This window comes from Lolium perenne, chromosome 7 (assembly GCF_019359855.2).
Source record: "Lolium perenne isolate Kyuss_39 chromosome 7, Kyuss_2.0, whole genome shotgun sequence".
In the NCBI taxonomy this organism is placed as follows: Eukaryota; Viridiplantae; Streptophyta; class Magnoliopsida; order Poales; family Poaceae; genus Lolium; species Lolium perenne.
In genome coordinates, this window is record NC_067250.2 from 272,423,470 (window position 1) to 272,436,767 (window position 13,298).

At 42.3% G+C, this 13,298-nt stretch overlaps 1 long non-coding RNA gene across 1 annotated transcript in view; it reads left to right on the forward strand.

Annotated features, from left to right (window-relative positions):
- The first annotated feature begins 10,865 nt into the window (after positions 1-10,865).
- Positions 10,866-13,298, forward strand: part of LOC139833353 (uncharacterized) — a 45,778-nt gene continuing 43,345 nt past the window's right edge. The window contains exons 1-2 of the long non-coding RNA XR_011748963.1: positions 10,866-11,407; positions 12,574-12,674. This is a non-coding gene — a long non-coding RNA (uncharacterized lncRNA). The remainder of the gene's footprint in view (positions 11,408-12,573; positions 12,675-13,298) is intronic.

Sequence of the window (13,298 nt, forward strand, 5' to 3'; positions counted from 1 at the left end):
TTTGGTCGAACATTCCCCGGCCAGGTTGAAAAGACTAGGCGGCAACGGATCCCCTTGCCCCACACCCTTGTAACTTTGAAAATATGGACCACACTCATTGTTATTTTTCACCGATATTGTACCATCATAAAGGATTTGTTTAATCCAAGTAATCAAAAATCACATAAGCCTTTAGCAACATGATGTCTTAATAGAAAGTCCCAATTAACCTTGGCCTATGCTTTCTTGAAATCGAGTTTCAAAATGACTCCAATATGTTTTTTTCACATGAGTATGATGCAAATTTTTGTGCAAAGCAAGAATTCCATATGTAATATTTATCCTTTTAATAAAGGCATTTTGATACACGTTGAACAATTTATCACAATAAAGTTCCAACCTTATTGTTAAAGTTTTTGTCAACAATTTGTAAATACATCTCAAAAGACATATGAGCCTATATTGAGTTATTTTGCCAGTACTAGAAATCTTAGGTAGCAAAGCAATAAGACCATAAGTCAATCTTTTCACATCCAAATTCCAACCGTGGAAATAATGAAAAATATGCATGATTTCCCACTTCACAATCTCCCATCAATGTTGATAAAATTGTAGCGGAATACCGTCAGGCCCGGATCACGATTCATATTCATAGAAAAAAGCTTCTCTCACTTCTTCCATAGTAAAAGTCCTACCTAAGTCATTATTATCCTCGTGAGAAAGTCTCTTGTCCTCACTCCACATATCATCAGCTATGTTAAACATATTTCCAAGTGCCGGCCCAAAGAGTGTTTTGTAATAAGATGTTGCATATTCCAGGATGTTTTTAGTACCCTCAATATTTATATCACCATCTTTCAACAAAAATAATCGAGTTTTCTCTCCTTATCCCATTAGCTACCCTATGGAAATAGCTAGTATTCTGGTATCCATGCAACAACCATTTTTCATGTGACCTTTGCACCCATTGTAACTCCTCATCTGCATATAAGTTACGTACCTCCATCAAAAAATTAGTTTTCCTGACGCACAACTCACGGATAACCTAGCGTTTCTTAATAACTCCTTTCTTCTCTTCCAATTATTACCAAAAATATTAGAGCCCCATCCTTTGATTTTTATATGCGTTTCAACTTAATGTTTAAAATATTAATGGGATCATAACTATACACATGTTTCTGCCAAATATTACTAACAAGAGGTAGAAACTCATCATTTTGTAACCAAGAAATATCAAAATCAAGTTCCCTAGATTGATCTGAGTCCTCCCTTCTTGTTGAGGATGTCGGCTCTGATCAGCGCCACTTTGTTGGCTATGTAGACTCTAGATCCGCCTCTATCAAAACCGACGACAACAAGGAGTCCCTCCTCCCACCATTGGCAATGAGACTGGTGACACTAGCTTGGATAATATATGGTAGTGGAAAAACCTCTGCCTCTTAGTTGGGCGAGAACATTTTCGAAGAAGGATACAGATTTATGTCTGCTCATGAAGCAACAAAAGAAGACTATGATGGTAGCTTCTTCCGCTGCAACATCGAACATGTCTTCATGACCAGCTGAAGTACGATCAATCAGATTCGCGATGCTGATAAAGTTGTGGCCAAAAAGGAGGAAGCTAGTAACGCTGCCTTAGCTGCTACAACAACCAAGACCCGCGACATGTTGCGTTAGTTGCCGACTAAAAATGCCATAGAAAGCAAAGAGGTTCCCCAAACAAAAGAATATTTTGCTAAAGACCCACTGGATACTCGAGAGACTCGTCAGCGCGCAAAAGATTTTCTCACAACACCTATCAAAGTGGTTGGAGTCGAGATTTTCTCACCAGAGCCGGTACCTTGTGAAGCAGATGGACCAGATCAGGAACCTTCAGTATAAATTTAAGCGTCGGGTTCCTGACACGCGGAGTGCAACTCAACAATGCTACCCATCGAATCCGGCTAATGTCATGGTGTTGTTTACTTCGCCTAAGCTGGGAGAAGCATCATCAAGAGGCATTTCTCCTCGTCGTGACTACTAAGGTAACATGGTCTTGCCAACGCCACTGGACAACGTCACATTGGCCATAGAGATCCTCAAGTCAAGACGCTCGCCTGAGGCCATCGCGCAAGCTATTATCCTTATGGAGAAGGCTTGACAACAACATGCACATGCCACATTATCGGGTGGGAAGCTTATCTACGCCTGAGCTCGTTTCTACATGGCCGTTGCAGGGGAACCAAATAACAACCTTAATGGGTTTGTTGCATAGAAAACAAAAAAAATTCTTACGGTTGCAACCACAAATGCACCAAGATCATATCTAGGAGATGCAAGTAATAAACAACCCGTGGTTAAGATTAACTCACCTTGAAGACACAAAGCGTTAACGAGAATGATTGTTGTGGATGGTGTAGAGGATTACTTGCCGATCTCAAGATCGCGATGAAGACTATCGTTGAAAATAGGAAACACTTTCGTACTTGGTCACACGCACGACTCGACGAAGACCTCCCATCCCTCATTCCAGCGGGGCAGCGGAAGTAGAGGATCCACCTGGACACTCCAATAACACTCAGGCGTGTTGGTGTTGGTTGAGAAACTATTTGAGCAGAGCTTCGACTAAGCCATAGCTCGTATGGTGGATCAGGGGGAAGAGGGAGAAGAGACCAACCAAAGAGCCAAGAGATGAGCAACTAGGAAAAGGTGCTCCACCCATCTATATATAGGAGGAGGGGGCAACAGCTGTAACGGCCCAGGGTAGTACCCCTATAGATTTTTGCTTGTTCTTTTCTTTTATGCATCATCATGCATCATGCATCATATCATCCCTGTTTTAAACAAAATAAAATTATTTTGTAAACCCTAGTATCGATCTTTCCCTCTCATATGGTTTTAATAAACCCTTCTCTCTCTTTTCCATCTAATAAACCCTAACCCCACTCTTAGTCCCTATTTTACAATTAAGCATTTTCAAAACAATTAAGGTTCGGAAATATAATGTGTTTTGTTTTGGTTACAAATAACTTAAATATTTGTAAACTAGTTTTTGAATCTCACTCTCCTTCCTCAATATTCAAAACAGAATATAATCTATATTCAAATGGGTTTCCAAAATAAAAGAAAAACCAAACCCTAACCCTGGGCTCCCCTTCTCCCCTGGCCCATCTCCTCGCAGCCACCTCTCTGGGCCACTTCCTTCCCTCTCTCTTTCTTCCTGACCAAGCAGCCCAGCAAGGCCCGACCCAACGCCTCCTTCGGCCAGCCCGATCTGGTCGTACCCCTTCGACCATCTTTTTCCCCTTGTTGTTTTTATTTCTCCACGAGAAGAGCGTGTCTGTGGTCCTCCTCCACCCACCGCGGTGCCGCGCTCCCTCCACCTGCTCCCTCGTTCCCCCTTTTAATCCCTCTCCAAACCCTAGCCTCTCACCTCTCCCCTCCTCGCGCCGCCGCACCCTCTCTGCCTTCTTTTTCTTCTCTGTGCGTGACCGAACACCAACCAAGAGCACCGCCGTCGGCCTCGTCGGCGTCCCAACGTTCTCGCCACCCCCTCGCACATCCAAGGCCATCAGCAGCTCCGCCTCATCGTCCTCTTGGTTTGGGTACAAGAAATTGAGTCGGGGGCCTCCGCAATCGTCGCCATGGACCTCGTTCCCCAACTCCGGCCACCGGCGAAAATCACCGATTCCGGCGATGTCCGTCCTCCTCCGGCCCGGAAGTGACCTGCAACACATTCCTGGTGAGAAGGAGAATCTCCCAGACCTCTTCTCGAATTTTTCCCAGCCTCTATTGCGTGCAGCCGGCATTCACCGTCGCTTTGCTTCCTACGGCGGTTCCCCGACGCCAAGACCTCCACCAACAAACTCCCCTTGGTCTTCTGCTTCGAGCGTGCAGACTCCCGCATCCAGGCGCCCGCTCGGTTGCTAGATCGAGGCTCGATGTGCAACATTCTGTCAACCATGGTTGCTAACCTCAAGTCCGGCCTGCACTACTTCATCTCGTCGCGTGTCTGCCACTGTTCTCACTGGTTCGTTGCCTTGATCCGGTTCAAGAGATCCTGAGATCAATTCCTGCTTGAGCCAAAATCCCACCTTTTTGTGGCTTTAATTCTTTCCTGTGCTACTGACAGCTGGGCCCCTCCATCAGCTCCTGCCAACTCAGCGAACCCACCCAGTTATCAATCCAGTCAGCTCCTGGCCCGCTCGTCAGCCTCTGTGGCTAGCCTGTCTCTGGGTATAACACGTTTACCTTTTTTCTAATGACGTGATCCTGCTATTAACAACATCCAATGTCCATGATCAGGAAACCTTGATCACATGTTAATCAACGAGCTAGTGAAATGAGAGTCCTTACTAGGAACTCTTGTTTGTTTATTAAACACCTATGTATTAACGTTTCCAATTAATATAATTATAGTATGAGAAATTAACATCGATTATAAACATGGAATAATATAATAATCATTTTATTATTTGTCTCTCCGGCATATTCCCTTCAAACCCCTCATGTAGCAAAAATTCACCTAACCCGCCAAGGTATCCGGCAAGCCAAAAATGGTATCAAGCTCGCATGCAGCTTGACAACGAGTCTGTTGTCGGCTCAACCGCTAGAAGATTATAGTAATGAAGGTCACAACCTGGACATTATTCCCCGTGTTGCAGATGTATGAATATCGAGAAGAGGTCCCGAGAAATAGTGGAAGATCGTTTAAAAATGTATGGGATGGGTTGCACATATATTAGGTGGGTTTATCATGGTGAACTATATGATGTGCCTATAGTGGGAGAAGCATATCTTTGTCATCTAGACCAAGTGGGACAAGCAGTTCTTGATCATCTAGATCAAGTGTTAGAAGTTGTTGTTGATCATCTAGATCAAGTGGGAGAAGCAGATCTTGCTCTCACAATACGTATGGTGCAATATCTAGCTGATTACTTATAACGATGATGTCGTTGTTTGAATAGTTTGCATTGTTCTTATAAATCCACATTCTATACTCAATCTTAACTTATGGCAAGATGGATGAATTAATTAAGGGGACAAACAGAAAAATGTGTGCTTCATCAAATAGTTTTAAGCTCGGGGGCTTATGCTATGCCATATGAGAAGATAAATCGGTAGAAATACATTTGTTTAGGTTGTGTCCCTTTGATGTTTATCTAATCTTTGTTAAGGTACTAAGTGCAGAAGCAAGTGGACAATGACAAAAATATAGCTACTATGTTATTTTTACCTTTCCATGGTTTGCTTCACCAGGGATAGATGAATACATGTGTTTTAATTCATCTAGTGACAACACATATGATTTTATTTGTTCGAGAAAGCATATTTGATATTCAACGTCATGTCAAAGTACATAAAATAATACCCTATGCAACTACTTAATTTTGGTATGCAGAGTTTTCTCTTACTAGAGGAGAATTAGCGAGATGTGTTGCATCATTTGTATGTTGGAACATGGTGCCAATATAAATGCAATCATACACTATAAAGAAATTGCATCGATATTACCTTGTCTAGAAAAGCTATATTCGTGACACCATCTTTACGAGAGAGTAGGCAACTGAACCCATAAATTCTGGGAAAATTTTAAATAAGAAACACCTTTTACATTATTTAATCCAAAAATATAAAAATATTTACTTTACTTGCATTTATAGTTTGCATAATAATTCCACAACAAATAATGGTAATAATTCCTAATATGATCAAATATAATGGATAATAGAAAAAAAAAACTACAAAGCTAACGGATATGTTTCCTACGTATCACAATCACCTCTAAAAATTGCCGTAAAATATGGTGTAATGTTTTTTCGCGAGATGAAGGCGTCAGATAAAAGGAGGGGTGAGATGAGCCACGTGGTGCTCGGGCCCACCGCGATGTCCGTGAACTCCATGGGTGCATCGTTGGCCCCATCTATATAGTTGGTCGAACTTATAAAAATTTAACTTTGATAAAAAACTATAGGCACCATACATATTTTAAGGTGGGGGTACATAAACATTTTCTATGAGATATATGAGCGTTTATTATATGACACATGATTTTTTTCTAATATACCATGACCAGGTTATTTTTTATGAACACTATTTTCACATTAATAAAAAAAATTCACGAATTACATGGAGATTTATTTTTGATACCCGAATATGTTCCGTAGGGTTCATGAACAACTCGTTTACCACATACACATGGATTTTTCCCTATTTATTGAACATCTTAACAAATTAATAAATGTAAAAATATTTTCAGATTTCTATCAAAAAATTATTTGACAGCCCATAAATAAATGCTTCAGGAGATCAATCTTATCTTTGTTGGAGATCTTATTTTAGTGTGTTTGTTAATAAAATATTTGACGAACCCAGTTCATATATGTGGGCCGGTTATTTGGTCCAGTAGGCCGGGGTCTTATCTGGGCCAGCCCACGAGCAGCTGACCTTTTCCAGTGGGCTCAAAAGCTGTTCATCGTCCTACTTCTCTTTCGCAAGAATGAAACGCCTCGCCGTCGCAAAATCCAAAGGCAAACCGGTTGCTGCTCCGCTGATCCGCCTCGCCGTCGCCACCGCGGCCCCGCGTGGGTTCACGGCCGTCGCGCCTTCCTCCTCCGCCTCGCCCGATATTAAGAGGGGGGGTCGATCGTTAGGTCATCGAGGAGGGAGAAGGCCCCAACCGGAGAGGAAGCGAGCGCAGCAGCCGAGGTTTCTTCTCTCCGCCTATCTCCTCCCTCGACCTGCTCGCCGATCCATAAGTTACGACACTGCATTCGTTGGTCCAAGTATGTATTCCGTTACTAACTAGCCAGTCACGTGTGCTTACTGCTTAGCTGTGAATCGATTCTCTCGGATGTAAAAGAAATTGGCGGTCGATGCCCCTTTAATCGAAGAAAGCTGTGAGACGATTGATAGTAGCGACCTTGCCTTCACGTATGTGTGGAAATTTGTTTTTTGACACCGTATGTGTGGCAATTTGTAGAAACACGATCAACGATTGGCAAATGTTTCCGTGACGCTCTGATAATATGAACCACATATACAGCCCATGGTCCAAAGGAAACCTGCATTATGGCTGTTTCTGCTTCTCGAAAAATGCACATATCATTATTACCCAGCAGAATAATGCAAACGGTTGTTATCTATCATTTTATCGTTGAAGTGGGAATGATATTTAGCATGCCTAATTTTTAGTTTGTCTGAATATTAGTCTATCAATTAGTTGGCAGCAGTAAAACACCGAGACATGAAAAAGTGCATGTCGTCGCCAAGAGTTCTACACCTGCTCGGTTGTTCATTTTTTTTTTGGCATGGCAACCAAAGGTGTAGAATATGCGTCAGAAGTTTGTATGTTGTGATATTCGTGTTTGACTTCAAGAAGATTCAGTGAGTCGGACCCTTAAAACTACCTCTTTGCCACTGTTCTGAAAATCTCACAGTTAGATGAAATGAGTACTTTTAGGATCAGATATGTACAACAGGGCTAGCATAGTACTTTTATGGAGTACTAATGTTATAGCACTGGTTTAAGAAATATAGTTTCCTCTTTAATTCATCACACTATTAGCTTGTTACTAATTGATTTATGCTTATCGGTGGGCATACACGTTAGTTTGCTAATCCTTGGTGATATCCCAGTAGAAAGCACATGTTGCATACATGTTTCATATAAACCACTCTCTTCTCTTTGCTTGTTTTCAATCTCTTATTTTCAGAGTTTAACTAACGGCGGCCAGGGTATTGTGTTCACTAGACTTTTTTCATTGTTAACTGACGATCATATCAGAAGCTTTTGTTGGGTGATTTGGTTCAACAGGCAAGGGTTTTACTGCACAACATCACAAGATAGTTTCTTCAACTGGATGGCCAATAGATATAGTTACAGCTGGACTCAAATAGTTATTTGTAAACAAAGAATAGCAGTTTGTCTCAATGTGACGAAAATGTACATGCAGTTTGCCAGGGACAAGCTGGTTTGTAAAATATAGGCAAATGAACAACACAAATTCTGAAAGAGTGAAATCGCCGTGACTTTGTTTTGTCAATGTTTTTTTTTTTTTTGCGGAGCTTGTTTTATCAATGTTCTTCAGGGATTTTTATTTTGTTATATTTGACCGTATCTGGGATATCTAGGCCTTCCCTGGAAAATCCTCCTGCATTTGTAGTCGAAACTACTGACTTCAATTTGATGGACATAGGTTTTATGCACGATGGAATAGGTTCCTATTAGGATGTGTTCCTTGAAGTAGAATGGAGACCCAGTTGCATGAAACTGATCATTAGCGCGAGTTCAGTGCCATAGTATGTTCTGTACTCCTGTTCCTCCAACCTTCATCTGAAAGTACTCTTCCTCATGGTTCGGTGGTTCTATTGACAAACATTGGCAAGGTGACTTTCAGTACCAACAAAATATGCAAGATCTCCTTGTGTTATCTGTCAGTAGTTTCGCTTCACTGTAATGTTAATTTTGATAGATCATAAATTACATGTTCATTGCACAATAACCCTGCTTTCTGCATTCAGGAATTGGAGAAAGGCATGGAAACTCCAGAAATTGGAGAAAGACAGACATTATGGCTGTCTCTGCTTTCAGAATAACTGCAGATGTCAGTATCACCAGCAGAAGTTCGTTGTCTATCGTTTGATTGCCGAAGTGAGAATGGTATATACTATGCCTAATTTTTAGTTTGCCTGAATATTAGTCAGTAGTGTAATAACACAGAGAAATGAAAAATTGCATCTTGCCTACAAGAGTTCTGCACCTGCTCTGCTGTTCACAGTTAATATATGATTTAATTTCTCAACCAGTTTTTGTTGTCATGGTAAGCATTAGAGCAGCTTGTATGTTCTGATATTCGTACCTGACTTCATGAGTCAGTGAGCCAGACCCTTAAATTTACTTCTTTGTCACTATTCTCATAACTTCTAAATGAAAGGAGTACTTTAGGATTAGATATGTACAACATGGCTAGCATATGATCAGGCATTTAACATTTCAGCACAGGATTAAGAAGTATAGTTTCCTCTTAAGTTCGTCAGAACTCAAATATAGGTTGTTATTAATTGATTTTATTTTGTCGGTGGGCATAGACATTGATTTGATAATCCTTGGTGATATCCCAGTAGAAAGTACATTTTACGCACATGTTTCATATAAACCGCTCTATTCTTTTTATCTGTTTTCATGTCTCTGATCTTCAGAGTTTAACTAACTAGTCAAACGGTGGCCACGGCATCGTATTCACTAGACTTTTTCATTGTTAACTGACGGTCATATCAGAAGCTTTTGTCGAGTGATTTGGCTGAACAGGCAAGGGTTTTACTGCACAACATCTCAAGATAGTTCCTTCAGATGGATGGCCAAGAGATGTATTTTCCAATGAACTCGAACAGTTATTTGTAATTTGTAAAAAAAGAGTAGCAGTTTGCCTCAATGTAATGAAGACGTACATGAAGTTTTCCAGGGACAAGCTGGTTTCCTTATGAATTCTCAAAAACACGATTTTGCCTACCACACAGAATATTTATAGCAGTTCAGCCTGTAAAGAACACGCAAATCAACAAGATAAACTGAGAAAGAGTGAAATAGCAGTGATTTAGTTTTATCACTGCTGATCCATCTATTTCAGTTATTCTCGGCGATTTTGTTTCGTTGTAATAACTGTATCTGGTATATCTAGTGCCTTCCCTGGGAAATCCTGCTGTATTTGCAGTCGAAACTACTGACATCAATTTTATGGACATAGGTTTTATGCACGATGAAATAGGTTACTGTTAAGATTAGTTCCTTGAAGCAGAATGGAGACCCAGCTGCATGGACCTAATATCAGTGTCATAGCATGTTCTGTACTCCTGTTCCTCCAACCTCCACCTGAAAGTACTCTTCCTCATAAAGTACGGTGGTTCTATTGACAAACATTGGTAAGGTCACTTTCAGTACCTGCAGAATATGCAAAGATCTCCTTATGTTATCTGTAAGTAATTTCGTTTCACTGTAATGTTGATTTTGCGAGATTATGAATTACAGGTTCATTGCACAGTACCCCCCTGCTTTCCGCATTCAGGAACTGGAGAAAGGCATGGAAACTCCAGAAATGGTAAGCCCAGTGCTGTTGTTGCGCTTACACACTTCCAACTGCATCAGCTATACTACCACGTGAACATTTACTGAACTCTCGAGTAACGTAGACATTCAAAAAAAACATTACAATAATGAAAAGATATGTTATTGTTGAGTAACGTGGACATTTACAGGTTCATTGCACAATACGAATGCTTTCTGCATTCAGGAATTGGAGAAAGGCATGGAAACTCCAGAAACGGTAAGCCCAGTGCTATCACACATCCAGTTGCATCAGTTGCACTACCATGTGAACGTTAACTGAACTTTTGAATACCTTGGACATTCACAATACATCCGAATAAGAAGATATGCTATTGTTTGATGTCTCCATCATCATCCTTAGTGCACGTATGTCGTATGTCGCTGTGTTTTGTGTTCCACTAGTAGAATTTCTGTCTCTCTTAGCTATACTCACTTGTGTAATAGATGCCAACCAGGCCAGACAAGCTAAGATACTGCTCTTTTCTGCGTATTACTGTTAACAGTTCCCAGTGTGCGTGCGACATTTGGAAGTGTCTTGGATCATTATTATTTATATTCTTTAAACTTCCCACTCGGCAGCTGCACCCTCTCAAGGCTCACACTCACAGGTTTGTAGGTTTCTTACTGATGATTGGTTCAGCAGCTAGATTCCCTTATTTGGAGCTCTGCAACTCCTTGTTTAATAAGTTCAGAACAGTATATGGCATTACCTTGTCGTCAGCTTTACTGTACTGTGAAATCCTTTTGCTACGAGTGAATACATGCACGTTTTGTAACTTGATGCTGCTTCCTCGTAGACAAAAACTTTATGGGTTCATCCACAATCGACAGCAGCAGTTTGGACACTGCAGGAGATAATATTCAGGCACTGCACCGTAACTGTATGGGTTCAGAGCTCAGAGTCCAGACCAAGCAGGGGAAAGAAGTAGAAGAAGGCTGCAGGGGATCCGGGCCGGGTCCGGGGCCGCAGCTACAGTGCAGTGCAGAGGATGCCCCCGGCCTGGCCGTGTGCACGTGTGAGCGAGCCTGTCGGGCGCGGGGCCCCATGGGCCGGCCGAGGGTTCAATCACGCATTCACGCAGCTTTGCTTTGCTGGTGCTGGTGCCCGCCCCGCAGCTGCTGTTGCGTTGATTGACGCGGTGCCTGTGGAGTCGAAGCAGCCCAAAGGGGTTTCTGAATTCTGATTGATCGATCGATCGATCGATGCAGGAGCAGCAGGAGCCGGTGCCGTGCGTGCGTGCGGCCGTGCGGACACCGCACATGCCGACGTGCCGCCCCGGTGCGGCGTCGCACTGTTCATCAGGGCTCAACCACAGTCCACACTCCACAGCTTGCTGCTGTGCTACAGTGAGTACTACTACATCACAGTGCTTATCTTTTGCTCATCTGTTAGTCTTTTCTCTCAAGACTTAGTTAGCTTGTAGCCTTGTACTGAATGATAGCAAAGCCTAGGTGCTCCTTTGATTTATAGGATTTGTGTAGGAATTATGTAGAATTTGGATTCCATGGAAAAATTTATATATACGTTGTTTGATTAATAGAAACTAATCCTATAGGATGATTCTAGTGATAAATCCTATAGAAAAAACATTTGGTCATACTTCATAGAAATTGTTTTGCTACAATCAAAGAGAATTCAAGTACACATGACATTCTAATCGTATGTCTTTCCTACTTCTATGATTTTCTATCCTATGAATCAAAGAAGCCCTAAGTATACACGTAGACGGTATTATGGGCTTAATTACGACGTATTAGTTATCTTACCATGCTTTGGCTGGTTGTGGTTAAATTATGAGGGTATATGGTCAAGTGATTTGATATGCCTGCACTAGGATGCCCAGTACACGTACTCCCTCCAGCTGTAATTCTGCATGTACATGTACTGAAATCAAAACCCGTTGCGTGCTAGTGCTGCTTGCTACATGATCTTGCACAGGGCATGAACAACTCCCTGTACTGTCTGAAGCTTAATTTGGATGATCATCACGTAAGCAAATGAAGCAAGCTCTCATGTATCCACTGTTCATCCATGCATAGGTCAGTAAGGGAACAAAATGGTGGCATGTCTGAGAGGTGAGCAATTAATTAGGACATATTCTAACTAAGCACTACCAGTAGTGCTACAGTGCCACTAAGCATCACATGATCAGCACCATTTGGAAAGGGATGGCCTGGTGGGCGGGCCCTAGCCGCCCCCTAATGATCCTTTTTTAGACCCAACACAGCAGGTGCTTGTGTCTCTAGTGCTAGGAGAGACGATAGCCCTGCTTAAGATATAACTGCCTAGTGATCTTGAGACATGTGCTGCTGCTGCCTACTGATGCTTCATTAAAGCCTTGCGATTGCAAACAAACACCCACACATTATCTAATTCCTTCCTGTGTTAATCATGCATGCGGTGAAGTGTAGGGGTAGAGGAGACTAGATCGTAGCTAGAGGGATGCTGATGCGTGATGTACCGCTGCAACCTACGGCCAAATATTTTATACGTTCTTGCGCATATCTTTCAGCGATCACAAGAAGCTACGCAGCCTACACTGCTCAACTGCTGGCCCAATGGAGGCAGGGTTGCTACAAATGGAATCCATGCTGCCGATACTGAACTGGACAAGTAAGTTTATTGGTTCTTTATTTCTTTGTCCTCCTACTAGTGGAAAACGGGGCTATAGGCCCGGTCCATTTGGGCCTTTAGTCCCGGTTTCCAAACCGGGACCAATTAGGCGGGACTAAAGGGTCCCCCTTTAGTCCCGGTTCAAAGTTGCACCGGGCTTAAAGGCCGCGCCACGTGGTGCGGCTAGGGCGCTCGCGGTGGATGGCCTTTGGTCCCGGTTCGTGATACGAACCGGGCCTGGAGGTTCGCTGCCGCGGCAGAGAATTGCTATTTCTCTGCCGCGGCACAGGTTTAGGCTGTAGCAGCGTTTCTCTGCCGCGGCAGAGAAACAGGGTGTTTCTTCGCCGCGCAGTTTTAGCAATGCATATATATCATTCAAGAAACCACAAAATATCGTCGTGAATATATATAGGCATCGTCAACAGTACACGTAATGCATGCATATTTACAATATAAAGCTAGTCGATCGGATCTGTTTACTAAATCTATAAGCCTCTACGGAGTTGCGCCTCATCTATGACCTCCACATAGTGCTCTCCACCTTGGGTAATGACCTCGGTAAGAAAGAATCCCGCGATTTCCTCTTGAATTGCTCGTATTTGATCCTCCGCTATGAGAGTGTCC